The sequence below is a fragment of the Coffea arabica genome, chromosome 4c, assembly GCF_036785885.1.
Source record: "Coffea arabica cultivar ET-39 chromosome 4c, Coffea Arabica ET-39 HiFi, whole genome shotgun sequence".
NCBI lineage: Eukaryota > Viridiplantae > Streptophyta > Magnoliopsida > Gentianales > Rubiaceae > Coffea > Coffea arabica.
In genome coordinates this window covers 44,733,339-44,751,261 of record NC_092316.1, presented here as the reverse complement: position 1 = coordinate 44,751,261, position 17,923 = coordinate 44,733,339, and the positions used below count along the sequence as shown (strand labels likewise).

Here is a 17,923-nt window from a genome sequence, read left to right as displayed (position 1 = left end):
ATACACGTTGGATCTTGGAATTTTGTTGACTTATTTTGAGGTTTACGATAATTAGATCTAATGCTCAAGACATTTATTAAACTAGCTGATATCATTAGTTTTGGTATTATTACATCATGATCAGGCAATAAATATTTTATAATTTTACATACTTTTTACCTAAAAAAATGAATAAACGGTGAAACCAAAATTTTATTTGCACAAATAGTTTTAATCAGAATTTTTAAATATGTACCTTTACCTTACAGTTGCTTGGTAAATATAGTTTCCAAATATATATGTATATATCTATATAAAAAAAAGAATAACTATATTAAATAATTATATCCTACAATCTTGTGCAAAATATTTTTTTTTATCCTCACCCAATCTCAAAAGAGTTTTAGATAAAAGTATTCTACAAAAAAAAATTTTCCTTATCGTATAGAAAAATCTAACAATAATTCTTGATAAATTCTCTTTGTACTCTAAATTCTAATGCTGTAAGAAGTATAGTTAGTTGACTTATGTATACCTGTATGAGTTCGAAATTCTATACATAGATAAATATTTTACCAAAGTTATGATAAAGTTATTATATTCAAATATGAGAATTTGACAATAATTTTTGTATAAAATTTTCTAAATTTTTGTATCATCAAGAAGTTTGTGAAATGATATTTGAGATATTAATATTTTCGAAAATTGAATTGAGCTAGGAAAAAAAATGATCAAAGGAAATAAGATTCCCATGACATTTTTAGGTCATAAGATCTGAAAATAGGAGTGATGCTATTTGAGATATTATTGATCTCTTTGGAATTTGAAATAAGATAGATATGAAATTTGAGGGAAATAAGGGATTTCCATCACCAATTACAAATACAGTGGGTAGGAACCCATATATCGAGATACGGATTATTTTGTGATAGTGGATAACTAAGTTGTGATAAAATGTGTGACAAAAGAAGAAATGATACTGTTAGAGTCTCTGGTATCTTTTCTATAGGTGGATAGTTATAGAGCATTAGAAGTCGATATTTAGAACGCTGGATTTGTGAGAGATATTATGTTCATCTGAGCTATATAAATATGAAGATGGAAGGTATTGACAAAAATAAGAGTGCACAGCAGAAGCTTGATGGAATCAAATAAGGGAATCCGATTTGGACATTGTAAGAATAATTCCCAAGGTGAATTGCAAGAACATCGAGAATTTTGTTAATTTATTTTAATGTTTATATCTTTTAGGTTTCGAGGACGAAACCTTTGAAAGGGGAAGAGAATATGATATCCAGTCTAAAAATGAATTGTGAAAGTAGTGTCGGATTAGGATCCTAAATTCATGTCTAGATTTTGGTCGACCTACCAAAAGATTATAGGAATTGATACCTAAGACTAAATACCACCTTCCACCCCCAAATGAACGGACAGTCAGAAAGGATTGTACAGACCTTGGACGATATGCTAAGAGTTTGTATTCTAGACTTCTTGGATAGTTGGGATAGGTTGGTGAAATTAATGGAGTTTTTGTACAATAACAGCTATCATAGAGGGATAGGTATGGCACCATTTGAAACGTTGTATGGGCGAAAGTGTAGATCACTCTTATATTGGGATGAAGTAGGTGAGAAACTAATCACTGACCCCGATTTGGTGGAAAGAACCTTGGAGAGAATTAAGGTTATTCAAGAAAGACTGAAAATAGTTTAAGACCGAAACAAGAGTTGAGCGGAATTAAAGAGGAGACCTTTGGAGTTCCAATCGGGAGAAAAGATATATTTGAAAGTGTCCCCTACCAAAGGAGTAATGAGATTTGGACGAAGTGGCAAGTTAAGTCCGAGATATGTGGAACCTTACGAAATTACTGGATAGAGTTGGACCTCTGGCGTGTCGACTGGCTCTCCCACCTGCTTTGTCGAGGATACATAATGTGTTCCATTTCTCCCAACTGAGGAAGTATGTATCAGACTCGAGTCATATATTGGAAAATCAAACCATTGAGGTGAGGGAGAACTTGTCAGTGGAGGAATTTCCTTTGAGAATCATGGATCATAGAGATTAAGTTCCAAGGAGAAGGACCATACCCTACGTGAAGGTGCCATGGACGAACCATACACCATGAGAGGCAATGTAGGAGTTAGAAGAAAACATGCGAAATGGACATCCCCATCTTTTTATCAAGGTACATAAGTTTCGATGACGAAACTTTTTGTAAGGGGGGTAGAATGTAAAACCCACGATTTTTGGGCTCATGTTATCTTGCCCAATTAAATTAAATGGTAATTTACCCATGGTAAAAGCAAAAATAATTGCAAGTTAGGTTAAAAGGTTAATTAAGGGATAGGATGAGGTAAGAAAGAGTAAACGTTTACAACAGTTAAAACCCCTATCTAAACCACCTACCAGTGGGTGGTTATTAGGGTTTAGCATACCTATCAGAACAACAAAGAGAAAAAAAAAATAACATCTCTCCTACCCTTCATATTTGCCTCCCCTAGAGCAAAAGCCGTCAGAGAATAGAGAAAGAGAAGCAGGTGACACCGTCAATCGATCAGACGACCATGCTTCTAAACCTGTAAGTCTCAAATTCACGTGAAACTTCTTTTTTAAGTTCTATTAGTCGAATTAATTATTCTAAAGATTTAACGGATATGTATTATGTTATATGCATATAAAGATATATGTTTGTATATGAGATTTAGGAGAATTCATATCTGAATTAGTATGATTAAGGTATTAAATTTTACTTATGGGATGAATAGGGTTTACCCAAATCTATTGAAAAGTTATTAAAAAAAAAGGTGGGGAGCCGCTGCTGTTCTGTGTCGTTGCCGCAGCCAAGCTTCAGCGATGCAAAAAAAAAAAAAAAAAAAAAAAAAGGAAAAGAGGAAGTCGCCAGCACATGGCTGGCGACAGGAAGCAATTGGCAAAGGATTGGCCTTTTGGCCAATCCGAGAAGACCAAAATAAAAATTTTGAAGTGAAGAGTGGCGGCGCTGCTTGGCAACGCTAGGTGAAGTAAGAAACAAAAAGGGCCTGGCAGGGATGGCCAAGGAAAAAATATATATATATAATAATAGTAATAATATAATAATATATATATATATATATACACACACACGATTATATATAATGGCGAGTATATTTGGATTAGAAAGATAGTATGGGCTTAGTGAATATACAGTAAATAAATTTTAGAAATAGCTAGGCCATCTTTATAGTTTATCATGGGTATTAAAATTCAGGACCCAACTTATAGTAGTTGTTAGAATTGAAGATTTAGTCAGGCAAAATTATACTTAATTGACTAAGTCTAAGATACTGAAATGGAAGTTGAAAACATCTTAATCTAGCCTTACTAGGTTAATTTAGATAATGTAAGATAAATTCTAAGTTGTTAAACGAAATGCTTAAAATAATAATAAGAATAGTAGTAGTAGTAGTAAATAATAATACGGACGATAACACTAATAATAATAATAATAGTAAACAATAGTTATTAGACAATAATAGTAAGGATATTAACAATATGGCATGGAGGAAATAAATTAAGGATATAAACAAAGATAAAAATATAAATACGAGTGGAATAAACTAAGACAATAATAATTATAATAAGTCAATATATATATGTACATATATACATAAATAATAATAACACCTACACACGCATAAAAGTGGAAATAAAGGGAAAGATAATAGTAACTATTTAACATATATATAAGTGGTAATAAAATAAATTTGCGACGACAAGAACGATAATAATAATAATGAATAATTATAAATTATAAGTAAATATAGTAAGATAGTAGTCAAGATAATAAACATGATTATGAATAATTATTTTCTTTTAAATTAAGAAACTTTACAAAAAGGAGAACTTTTCGAATTAAGAAACTTTCTAAAATAGAAACTTTCCAATTCAGGAAACTTTCCAAAAATAGAAATTGTTCAGTTTAGGAAAAGGTTGCTAGGGTTCATATAATGGTTTAGACATGAAACGAGTTTGTATATTTATGCATCTATAGGAAATAACAACTAATTAGGAAGTTTATGCATTTGATAGGTACGATACAAGGATCTAAGGTAGTTCCACTCGAGCAGTCAAACAGAGGTAGGTGGTACTTACCCTTCTGAGATTTCAAATGTGCAACGTGAAATTCTTGTTTTCAATCCTATTTTGTTGTGTTGACTCGAAAGGTGTTTGATTAAATGTTTTGCTTGGATATTTATGAAAGTTATATTTTACTATACAAAAATGGACCATGTGACTTATTTGAAATGTTTTGATATGTTTCTTATATACAAAATGAGCTGAATCTTGTATGAAAGCAAAGATTTATGTACACGAAATATGAAATGAATTTTGACAAGTAAAGCTCAGAGCAGTCATGGAATAGATGATATGGGCTATAGTCCTGTCTAATCGCCATGGTAGCCTGGTATAAAGTCCGGCCGACTGGCAAGGTCATGGTAGCCTAGTATGAAATCCGGCCGATTGACCCAAGAATGAAATGAGATCAATCGATAGTCATGAAATCTATTGGTCGCCCACCTAGAAGGGGTCTAATCTCTAGGTTGAGTACTAAGTAGCCGGTCATTGCATGTACTTGTTGTAACGCCCCCACTTCTCCCTAAGGCGAACCAAAGGGTATCCGCGGGACGCCTGCCTAGCTCTCGCCAGGACTCAAGCAATTCCATTCAACTTATAGCCGGACCACACAATACAAGCCAATAACTTAGATACAATAAAATGCGGAAACGTTCAAACTTAATAATAGTCATCCATTCTCCAAACCACACGTCGGTATACAAAATACATTTCGTCCAAAGGTTACATTTCCATACCAAAAGCACAATCCCAAAATCAAAGGCATAACCAAAAGTAATAGCAAACCCTAAAACGAAAATACATCAGGAGGGCTTTTCCATTTTACCTCCGAGTTCAAACCTGTTAAGGAAAACAAATCCATAGGGTGAGCAAAACGCTCGTGAGGCCAAGAACACACATGCAAACACATAGTTCAGATAACAAGCACAAATAACAATTCAGGTATTTGCTTGCAAGTAATTAATAACACCAATAAACTGTAACCAGAAACAATTCAAGGATATAGAAGCTCTCAGGAGCTAAGTTCCACATTTGCCGATACCATTTATATATCTTTCCGTGATGACTCTCCGTCAACCGGATTGATATTTTCATATCCGTAGTTCACCACTTACTTCCCATCCGTCCACCATACACCACTTCGGGCCCGCACTACATTTATAAGGCGATACTATACGAGTATGCCAAGCGAGATCTCTCAATAGATCAAGCTTATCATTTGAATCTCATGGCTCACCGAGGTTCCCGACCAAGCCCATGCCGGCTCGAGTTCCAAGGTCGGCCTATGAGTTTGGGCGTCCCCCATTTGTCATGTAAATGTCGAGGAGATTCACTCCATCGACGTATGCAATCATAGCATACCATTTCATGTATTCAATCATTTGATAGGTTTAAGCAGACATTTCAAGTCATGTAAATCAAGCAAATTATGTTAAGCATGAGTCATTCGTTTCAAATGAGAACGAGTGCGATCAAGTACACACTCGACTCCATTTTGTCAAAATCAGTTAAGCTAAGCATGAAATCAGGTGAATTAAGCATGAATCAAGTCTTTAGAGTTCAAGTAGGCATACACTTGACACTCACCAAGTTATGCAAGCTAGTAGGTTGGAGGGAGAGTTCAAACTTCCACAGTAGGGTCCTCTTGGAGGTTCTCGTGCGTGCCTGAACATCGTATTTTAGATAATTACTGTAGGTCCCCAAGTGGTGAGAAAGATTGAACACGAGTAAGGTTCGAAAATAATTGAAACTTCGTTTGACTTGCCTTTGAAGTTGAATTCTCAAAAGGGTGTAAAACTTAAGTACAAAAATTGAATTATTATCCTTAAAATCATTGGTTGGAAACAAGTACAAGCGAAAAGATTGCAAAACGAACGATCGAAATCGAAGGAAGGTTGGCCACGTCACAATCCGGCCGGATTTCTGGCCGGATTGGAGGCAGTGGCTAACCTCCTTTTTTTTCAATTTTGGCCACCAATCCGGCCGACAATCCGGCCAGTTTCTGGCCGGATTCAAGGCCGGATTCTGGAAAATTGTTCCTTCGCGGATTTCCTTTGAAATTTCAGAATTTTCGATTTTTGGTCAAATCTTTGAAAAATCATAACTTCTTTTCTACTAATCGAAACTTGATGAATTTGGTACCGTTGGAATCATCTTTGAAAGTACTAAAAGTTCTTAGAAAACACCGTTCCATGAATCTAAGTGGAAGGCATTCAAAAATGAGCCTAAAGTTGCTGTTCTAGATTGCTAGGATTGAGTCGGGTTGGTTTTTCGCTAACTTTGGAAATTCGGCAAAAATCACTCGTTGGAAACCGGCCCTTGAAACTTATAACTCAATTAGATCTGCAAGCAAAGTTTTGGATGGAACAAGCGGATCAAGAATCGGAGTTTCGAGTACCGAGATACGGCAGCTCGAAGTTGGGGAAAATTCAGGATTGTTACAAAATTTCCAGATTTGGTTCCAACTTTGGACCTTTAGTTAAGTGCCGAAACGGACTTGGATTGACACCAAATTTTGCAGTATAATACTTCCATATGAAGGTTATTTTTCTATCAAATTTCATGGAAAAATACCCTCGGAAGGGTAATCATTCAATCAACCAAAATTTGGAAAAATCCTTAAAGCAATCTGTCCAAAGCTAAGGTTTTAAAAAACGAGGCAGTTGCCGTGTATTGATCATAACTCCCTCAATTTAACTCGAAATTGGAAATGGTTGATAGTGTTAGAAAATACATTCACAGGGCTACAACTTCACAGAAGAAATCGTTACAAGTTTCAGCATGCAACTGGTTCAAAATCAAGCCTCAAGTTGCAGCATCATCAAATCATTTCGGCAGAACGGAGAAACAGGACAGCCAACTTCAGATGAATGGTGTGGCTCACACACATAGAACCAGAATGTTCATTATACACCGTTGGAAACATAGGAACGTCTAGTTTCAAATGCCGTTGACGGCACTTGATTTCGACGTCGAAGCACGGAGTTATGGACAAAATACAACCACTGGTCTGGATTACAGCGAAACCATTTTCCAGATTACCAGTTTTCGAAATAATTTCGTTTGAGCAACCAAAACTCAATATTTTTCAACGAAATTTTGTACACAACTTCTACAACATGTAAACAACATAATCAAGCCTTTAAATCCTCAATTATCTGCAGTAAAGTGACCGAACAGAGCAGGGGTAAAATCGGAACTTTTTGCTTCAAGAACTCAATAACGTTTCTGGAAATAATGCACCTTTAATCTACTTCCTTAAGCAGTATTTCAGCAATAAAATCATCATCAAACATCATCACAGCCATCAACCCAAAGTGGGAGTTCATAGAGCCCACATTTAACAATTTCCAACGATAATAAGTTACCCATAAGCATAATCAAGCTCTTAAGTGTAAGTTAGCCTTTATTGAACAAGATCTGAAGAGTGGATCATGGTTACCTTACTTGTGTGCTAAAAAGTCAGATTTTGGTGCCCCTAAAACTCCAAGAAGATCCGTGAATGTGCAGCTCTTTCTTTGTCCAAGTGATTGTCCAAGTTGTCTTGAGCTTGTGTGGTGAATCTATGAAGGTTTGGCAAGATTTTTGAGGTGAAGTTTGTAGAGGAAATGTTTGAGAAGTTTTCGGTTGTTTCCTCTGCAGCAGCTGGCCGACCATGAAGCTAGAAGGAAAGGAAATGCGGTTTCTGGTTTCCTTTGCGTACGAAAGACGCTTGACGTCTATTATATTAAATACGTCAAATCAATTATAACTAGTGCCCTACGCGCGCGTTTTGTGTCCGATTTCTCTTACGTTTGTTGCACTAGTGCACTAAACCTCTAGGGCACTTACATTCATATAAATATTATTCATTCTTAATTGTCCCAAAATAATGGTCCAAAGTCCCTCAATTAAGCGCGCACGTGAAAACACGTATTTCTAATTTAGGCGCAATAAAAATTAAAACCTTTGAGAAATTCTTATAATAATCGTACCACTAGTTATCACTTGAGTACTTAAACCTAAAATTGCCTATTTTAGGACCATTGTATATGTCTCAAATTTTTGAGTTTATTGTACTCCCAATTGGCTAAAGTGTTTAGACACGTTTTCATTTTTTCGCTAATCAAGCTTTTAAGAAAATAATTTTTGAAATGAGGCGTTTTAAAAATATAACGAAACTATAAAACCATGTACTTAGGTCTAATAAGGCTAGAAAATATTATTCAGAATAAATGGGCAATTAAATATACAATTGAGCTCGAAAATAGGAATTTAAAATAATAAATTTCGCGAGTCCTCACAGGAGTCTAGTACTAATTCCTCAATTAACCTTTCTTAATCTATTATTGATCATCTTTAATTCTCCAATATTAATACACTCCTGATTCAAGTATAGCCTCGAAAACGTGTACTTGTTATTTCGAACTAAACGAATTTCTGAAAAGTGAATTTTCCAACAAAATGTTTTAAAATTATAAAGAGGCGTCATTCCATATAAATGAATTTAAAATTGTCGAAATAAATAATTCGAAAAAAATGAGTGAATAATCTTTTAAATATTCCAGTAATATTCTATAAAAATAAGAAAATTTTCGGGTCCTCACATCCTCCCCTCCTTGAAAGGAATTTCGTCCTCGAAATTCATACTTAGAACAATATCATTCCCTTCATGGTTAAGCCTATCAGATCAATCATTGACTTACATTTTCCAATTCATTCCAAATCATGAGTTGATTACTTTCTTCCGGGAAATTTTAACTTTCAGAAGGCATATACAATCATCTCATCATATATTATTAATATACATTCTAAACCATCCTTTGAACCATCTGTATAAATCACAAAATCACCTCATCCGCTCGGTAAAGCCAACACAAGTGCACTGGTTAAACGATTTTCACCTTCAAATTCTTCCTCACATTTAGAATCTCAAATAACTTGCCAAGTCTCGTATCCTTAGAAGTCCCTGATCAAACCAAGGTAATATTCGACTACCTCTAAGAACTCCAAATTTCGGTAGGATTTTCTAGTCATTTCCTCTTAAACAGCTTCCACTTAAGTTGAGTTAACAAAAATTTCTTCCTTAGATATTATATAACTTAGAAAGGCTATTTCTTTCCATCGAACTCACATTTATTGGACTTAACAAAAGTTAGCATTCTCTCGGGGTTTGTAAAACTACCATCAGGTATTTTTTTCATGATCTTCTCAACTTTAGGGTATATCAATACATCATCAATAACTGCCATCACAGATTAATCCTATTACGATTTAAAACCTTGATGCATTAATGCAATAATTGCTGCTAATACATTAGTCAACCCAAATGGCATAACTGAAAATTCAAGCATCCCCATCTTGAATTGGAAGTGGTTTTAAGCACATCAGTTTCTAGAATTCCCGGTTGGTAGTAACTCTACTTTAAATTCCTTATTCACTGCTCCTGACCCTTGATTATAATTCTCGTTTATGTGAGACTATGGAGCATTTGTTCTTAATAGTCTCGTCGTTCAAATCTCAATAATCTATGTATATATAGCCTCAAGCGTCCATTCCAAATATAACATCCGGTCCTTAATCGTTAGACTCATTCAAGCCATCAAATATTTCCTTTCACTCACCCAAATCTCACAACTTTTAATATCTCAAGTTGGCGATCAAACATTGGATCCCATTTTCAACCCTAAGTTCTCGACCTTCTTTTTTTTTTTTTTCCCCAGAATTCAGCCAATTTAGTTTGGAATTCCAACTTCTTGTGAAGAACTTCTATTTCTATACGCATCTCTTCCAAACTTTTCATTCATCCATTTTCTTAATCCTGACTGTTAGCTTATCAACTGCTCAAGCATCTAAATAAGTAGCAAATCAGAATTTGAAACTCAACTATCCACAACCTGTAAATTCTCACGCATCTAAGTCATCCAGGTATATTTACTCTTCCTTCTCCTCGAATGATACTTAAGAAAATCCACACACACGACTAAAGTAATACCTCTTGGTATAATGATATGTACTTTCATTCTAAGGTCTTACTCCCGTGTGTAGTGAAACCATAAATTACACGCCATATGAAACAAGTTCCAAATCCTAACAAAAAAAACTGTTACGCACTAGCAGGACCAAAATCCCTTTCCTCAAAATTTTGTCTAAATCAACCCAATCATGACTTACAAGATAAGGTCAAGACTTTTGATGTATTTTGAATGTATCTGTGGCAAAATGCGATTCAAAATTTTCAAAATTAGAGTTAAAGATACAAATTTTTCTTCACGACCCAAAACTAAATTTTCTTAGTAAGAGATTTCAAATAATGTTTAACCACAATCATCAATACATATTTAAAATCTCTCAAATAGATTTAACAATATTAATCATGCAACTTAGTGCATGATTTTTAAAACATATACATAATAATCATAACATATACATGGAGGGTGTTCTAACACTTTTCCTCAAAGTTTCGAGTTAAATCTATGTTCGAGTAAGGCGTATATTTTAGAAAATACCTTTAAGAAAGATAGGTAAACATGTAGGTTCATATTCGCATAACCTGTGATCCAATACCTTTACCACCCTTTTATCCAACCAAGAGTTAACTCTACTGGTACATAAAATCCGATCATTTCTAATACTTGATTCATAACAAATAGGCATTCATGTTCCTAAGAAAGATTCGAACTTGAACTCTATCTAATTTCGAGTCTCAAATGAGTTCAAAATGTGTATACATATATATATATATATATATATATATATATATATATATATATATATATATATAAATTTTGTGAAAAGTAAAATAAGTGAATCTGGGTATAGTATTAGTCAAGTAAAATTGAAAGCGCTTTTGTTCAAGTAGAACAAATTGGTAATGAGTTCAAGTCATCTCACCAAACCCACGAAATACTTTTGGAGTTCAAACTTTCACAAAAGTTGAAATATGGCCACATGACCAATCATAATATACGCATAAAGCAGCTATTAAAATTTCACACAGGAAAATCTCACTAAATTCCCAACTAGGTTAATCCATTATACACTGGTAGATCTAATCTTCTGGTTTATTCTCGATTCATATTCAGTACTAGGATCTCATTAAATTATATAAGACCATCCATCAATTTTTCTCACGAGTACAAGGTTGTCTAAATCCTCGGCCACGACCCCTTTTCCTATTCCTGCTACCATACTTAATAGGAGTCTATAAGCGCAAGAAAGGAATAATTAATCATAAAAGAACTTAATGCATGAACAAGTTGCAAAAATATTTAGAATCAAGACATGATTCTTTACATGTATCGAAGGTTATAGTATGAGTTAAGAAGTCACAAAACAGGCCCAATATGTCAAATACTGTATATAGGCAATTAAGGGTCACAAAATGTAGAAGTATATGCAAGCGGGATACAAAAGGTCTCACGGCGTGCACCACCCTTCCTAAGTCTTTAATTAAACCAATGGGTCCGAATATCACTAATTCCAATCAGATCACATGCCTTTACGAAATTAGATCCAATCAAACCATAACACAAGCGAAAACCAAAGGTTATCCATTCGAAATTCAAAATCTTTAATAAGCAAGCCACCAACCAGAGCACCATCATCTTCAAGAATAACTAGTCTTAGGGTTTTATAGTTAAAACCTCAAGCTCCAAGTTCAAACCCAAGAATTAAGTACAACTTGCTAACTTACGTGTCAAATGGAAACCAAGTCAATTCACACTAACTGCGTGTTCTTGAATGCAGTTACTCTATATCTCAAAGTTCCCTCAATCCATACACCTAAAGATAGGCTCACCCTTCTTGAAAACCAAGAATTTTAAAAGATAAGAAGAGTATTTAAAGTAACAAAAATCTTATCAAGTTCAAGATCTTCATTATAAAAACATAAGTTCGCCGTTCTTTCGAAAATTCAAAATATTATTATTATTATTATTTTTTTTAAAGCATAGATGAATTCAAGTGTGAGAATACACCAGTAGACAATCAAGAAGGAAAGTCTAGTTTAGGAAATTTTAACCTTGTATCAACCCATCACATACAAAATTTCAACAAACTCATCAGTTATTCACAAATTTTTAAATTGCAATTCAAGTAAAATTCACATATTTACCAAAATCGAAGAATTACACTTACTTAAAGCATATATATATTATTTCCAATCATCGTTTGAAAATAAAACTAGTACATCCTCATTTTTCCTTTAGAATTTCAAAGCATAAATTCTCTAGGAGGTAAATGAGCAGGAAAACGCATTTTATTCCTTTGAAACTCTTTTATCTGGGTTCACAATCACGATACATAGTGTTCGACCATCAAATTTCGGTCTCTTATCCGCTTTAGCCAGCACTAATAATTGTCTCACTTCTTTCCACACTTACAAGTGTAATAATAATTCAAATTCGTCCAATCTTTCACTACTAGTCTCTCATCCCATATTTTCCTTCAATATAACATCGGCTAATTCCTCAATTTTTATTTCTACAAGTCCCAAGTAAGAAACTCTCAAGTAACCAATTTCTTTAACCCGTAGGATACAATAGACCCTCTAGTTCACAAAATATTCAAATTAATCCCACAGTCAGGCATCCTAAACTTTAAACCTAGGATACACTACAAGATCTAAAGCCTAGGCTCTGATACCAACTGTGACAGTTCTCAGGGTCACATCACGGGGTACCTATCAGCTTACCACCCGCACGCGGGCATCCCCTACGGAGAGTTTCGCTTCGTGACTCTTCACGAACGAGAGGCTCGGGGCTTTTCCAGACGAAGGACGTAAAGTCCCAACTGTCGGCATATGGCTCTGATACCAACTGTAACGCCCCCACTTCTCCCTAAGGCGAACCAAAGGGTATCCGCGGGACGCCTGCCTAGCTCTCGCCAGGACTCAAGCAATTCCATTCAACTTATAGCCGAACCACACAATACAAGCCAATAACTTAGATACAATAAAATGCGGAAATGTTCAAACTTAATAATAGTCATCCATTCTCCAAACCACACGTCAGTATACAAAATACATTTCGTCCAAAGGTTACATTTCCATACCAAAAGTACAATCCCAAAATCAAAGGCATAACCAAAAGTAATAGCAAACCCTAAAACGAAAATACATCAGGAGGGCTTTTCCATTTTACCTCCGAGTTCAAACCTGTTAAGGAAAACAAATCCATAGGGTGAGCAAAACGCTCGTGAGGCCAAGAACACACATGCAAACACATAGTTCAGATAACAAGTACAAATAACAATTCAGGTATTTGCTTGCAAGTAATTAATAACACCAATAAACTGTAACCAGAAACAATTCAAGGATATAGAAGCTCTCAGGAGCTAAGTTCCACATTTGCCGATACCATTTATATATCTTTCCGTGATGACTCTCCGTCAACCGGATTGATATTTTCATATCCGTAGTTCACCACTTACTTCCCATCCGTCCACCATACACCACTTCGGGCCCGCACTACATTTATAAGGCGATACTATACGAGTATGCCAAGCGAGATCTCTCAATAGATCAAGCTTATCATTTGAATCTCATGGCTCACCGAGGTTCCCGACCAAGCCCATGCCGGCTCGAGTTCCAAGGTCGGCCTATGAGTTTGGGCGTCCCCCATTTGTCATGTAAATGTCGAGGAGATTCACTCCATCGACGTATGCAATCATAGCATACCATTTCATGTATTCAATCATTTGATAGGTTTAAGCAGACATTTCAAGTCATGTAAATCAAGCAAATTATGTTACGCATGAGTCATTCGTTTCAAATGAGAACGAGTGCGATCAAGTACACACTCGACTCCATTTTGTCAAAATCAGTTAAGCTAAGCATGAAATCAGGTGAATTAAGCATGAATCAAGTCTTTAGAGTTCAAGTAGGCATACACTTGACACTCACCAAGTTATGCAAGCTAGTAGGTTGGAGGGAGAGTTCAAACTTCCACAGTAGGGTCCTCTTGGAGGTCCTCGTGCGTGCCTGAACATCGTATTTTAGATAATTACTGTAGGTCCCCAAGTGGTGAGAAAGATTGAACACGAGTAAGGTTCGAAAATAATTGAAACTTCGTTTGACTTGCCTTTGAAGTTGAATTCTCAAAAGGGTGTAAAACTTAAGTACAAAAATTGGATTATTATCCTTAAAATCATTGGTTGGAAACAAGTACAAGCGAAAAGATTGCAAAACGAACGATCGAAATCGAAGGAAGGTTGGCCACGTCACAATCCGGCCGGAACCTGGCCGGATATCCGGCCGGATTTCTGGCCGGATTGGAGGCAGTGGCTAACCTCCTTTTTTTTCAATTTTGGCCACCAATCCGGCCGACAATCCGGCCAGTTTCTGGCCGGATTCAAGGCCGGATTCTGGAAAATTGTTCCTTCGCGGATTTCCTTTGAAATTTCAGAATTTTCGATTTTTGGTCAAATCTTTGAAAAATCATAACTTCTTTTCTACTAATCGAAACTTGATGAATTTGATACCGTTGGAATCATCTTTGAAAGTACTAAAAGTTCTTAGAAGACACCGTTCCATGAATCTAAGTGGAAGGCATTCAAAAATGAGCCTAAAGTTGCTGTTCTAGATTGCTAGGATTGAGCCGGGTTGGTTTTTCGCTAACTTTGGAAATTCGGCAAAAATCACTCGTTGGAAACCGGCCCTTGAAACTTATAACTCAATTAGATCTGCAAGCAAAGTTTTGGATGGAACAAGCGGCTCAAGAATCGGAGTTTCGAGTACCGAGATACGGCAGCTCGAAGTTGGGGAAAATTCAGGATTGTTACAAAATTTCCAGATTTGGTTCCAACTTTGGACCTTTAGTTAAGTGCCGAAACGGACTTGGATTGACACCAAATTTTGCAGTATAATACTTCCATATGAAGGTTATTTTTCTATCAAATTTCATGGAAAAATACCCTCGGAAGGGTAATCATTCAATCAACCAAAATTTGGAAAAATCCTTAAAGCAATCTGTCCAAAGCTAAGGTTTTCAAAAACGAGGCAGTTGCCGTGTATTGATCATAACTCCCTCAATTTAACTCGAAATTGGAAATGGTTGATAGTGTTAGAAAATACATTCACAGGGCTACAACTTCACAGAAGAAATCGTTACAAGTTTCAGCATGCAACTGGTTCAAAATCAAGCCTCAATTTGCAGCATCATCAAATCATTTCGGCAGAACGGAGAAACAGGACAGCCAACTTCAGATGAATGGTGTGGCTCACACACATAGAACCAGAATGTTCATTATACACCGTTGGAAACATAGGAATGTCTAGTTTCAAATGCCGCTGACGGAACTTGATTTCGACGTCGGAGCACGGAGTTATGGACAAAATACAACCACTGGTCTGGATTACGGCGAAACCGTTTTCCAGATTTCCAGTTTTCGAAATAATTTCGTTTGAGCAACCAAAACTCAATATTTTTCAACGAAATTTTGTACACAACTTCTACAACATGTAAACAACATAATCAAGCCTTTAAATCCTCAATTATCTGCAGTAAAGTGACCGAACAGAGCAGGGGTAAAATCGGAACTTTTTGCTTCAAGAACTCAATAACGTTTCTGGAAATAATGCACCTTTAATCTACTTCCTTAAGCAGTATTTCAGCAATAAAATCATCATCAAATATCATCACAGCCATCAACCCAAAGTGGGAGTTCATAGAGCCCACATTTAACAATTTCCAACGATAATAAGTTACCCATAAGCATAATCAAGCTCTTAAGTGTAAGTTAGCCTTTATTGAACAAGATCTGAAGAGTGGATCATGGTTACCTTACTTGTGTGCTACAAAGTCAGATTTTGGTGCCCCTAAAACTCCAAGAAGATCCGTGAATGTGCAGCTCTTTCTTTGTCCAAGTGATTGTCCAAGTTGTCTTGAGCTTGTGTGGTGAATCTATGAAGGTTTGGCAAGATTTTTGAGGTGAAGTTTGTAGAGGAAATGTTTGAGAAGTTTTCGGTTGTTTCCTCTGCAGCAGCTGGCCGACCATGAAGCTAGAAGGAAAGGAAATGCGGTTTCTGGTTTCCTTTGCGTACGAAAGACGCTTGACGTCTATTATATTAAATACGTCAAATCAATTATAACTAGTACCCTACGCGCGCGTTTTGTGTCCGATTTCTCTTACGTTTGTTGCACTAGTGCACTAAACCTCTAGGGCACTTACATTCATATAAATATTATTCATTCTTAATTGTCCCAAAATAATGGTCCAAAGTCCCTCAATTAAGCGCGCACGTGAAAACACGTATTTCTAATTTAGGCGCAATAAAAATTAAAACCTTTGAGAAATTCTTATAACAATCGTACCACTAGTTATCACTTGAGTACTTAAACCTAAAATTGCCTATTTTAGGACCATTGTATATGTCTCAAATTTTTGAGTTTATTGTACTCCCAATTGGCTAAAGTGTTTAGACACGTTTTCATTTTTTCGCTAATCAAGCTTTTAAGAAAATAATTTTTGAAATGAGGCGCTTTAAAAATATAACGAAACTATAAAACCACGTACTTAGGTCTAATAAGGCTAGAAAATATTATTCAGAATAAATGGGCAATTAAATTACAATTGAGCTCGAAAATAGGAATTTAAAATAATAAATTTCGCGAGTCCTCACAGGAGTCTAGTACTAATTCCTCAATTAACATTTCTTAATCTATTATTGATCATCTTTAATTCTCCAATATTAATACACTCCTGATTCAAGTATAGCCTCGAAAACGTGTACTTGTTATTTCGAACTAAACGAATTTCTGAAAAGTGAATTTTCCAACAAAATGTTTTAAAATTATAAAGAGGCGTCATTCCATATAAATGAATTTAAAATGGTCGAAATAAATAATTCGAAGAAAATGAGTGAATAATCTTTTAAATATTCCAGTAATATTCTATAAAAATAAGAAAATTTTCGGGTCCTCACACTTGTTATGAGCTGATCTGACGGAATGATTTATGAACTGATTTGAAATGAGACTTATGAACTGATATGAGTTGATTTACGAATAGTTATGAAGAGATTTGCGACTTGAGACGAAATGATTTATGACTTTACAATTTCCCATGTACAACTATCAATAAGATGCTTTTAAATTGCTTGTCATTCTTTACTACTGATTGCTTTATAAATAGCGTTACTTTAAAAAAATTACGGATGTGAATGATATGCAAACGATTTGAGTTGTACTTATATATATATATATATGTATCTATAAAATTGAGAGTGCATGGTCCAACAGAGGGGTAAATATTACCTACTGAGCGATGTGTCCTTCAACCCACTTCTTACCATTTTTGCAGATTCTGAAGAGTATGAATTGGTTTACGTAGAAGACCCTGAGGATGACTTTTATTAGTTTTAGATGAATAGAGGTTGCTAGGCTGGCTACGTCCAGTTGTTGGTCTTATTTACCTTTGTTTCCGCTGTTTCTATTGGAGAATAAATGTACGAACGTCTTGATTATTCGTAGACTTTCTTTTATATGTAATTCGTACCGCACTTTATTTAGTTAAATTATTTCGTACTGTCAAAGTTAATTAGTTAATTTAGCCTTATATTTCTGAGTGGGACTTGGGAGTATGGCGGATGTCATGTAACGGACACATGCAGGCTCGGGGTGTGACTACAATAGTAGTCTTGAGATAAGTGCCAACAAAAGATTTGTGATATTTATTTTTAGGTAAAAAAAATTAAGTATAATACTTAGTATGTGAATCCCTTAAAAAAAAACTTTCCAAGATATGAAATAATTAGTGTGTTAATTAAGTAGGTTGTTTCTTATCTATATTAGCAAGTGCCCAGTAGAAAAATCCCTAGCATTATTTGGTTAGATTATTTGTTAATACTTCT

The 17,923-nt window shown here is 35.2% G+C and overlaps 2 long non-coding RNA genes across 2 annotated transcripts; both read right to left on the bottom strand.

Annotated features, from left to right (window-relative positions):
* Window positions 1–4,735: 4,735 nt before the first annotated feature.
* Window positions 4,736–7,773, bottom strand: LOC140004986 (uncharacterized). Its single transcript, XR_011812808.1, has 2 exons — window positions 7,535–7,773; window positions 4,736–4,932 (listed from the first exon to the last, which is right to left on the bottom strand). It is a non-coding gene; the product is annotated as an uncharacterized lncRNA (long non-coding RNA).
* Window positions 7,774–13,041: 5,268 nt separating this feature from the next.
* Window positions 13,042–16,093, bottom strand: LOC140004985 (uncharacterized). The gene is made up of 2 exons (XR_011812807.1): window positions 15,854–16,093; window positions 13,042–13,228 (listed from the first exon to the last, which is right to left on the bottom strand). It is a non-coding gene; the product is annotated as an uncharacterized lncRNA (long non-coding RNA).
* Window positions 16,094–17,923: the final 1,830 nt, after the last annotated feature.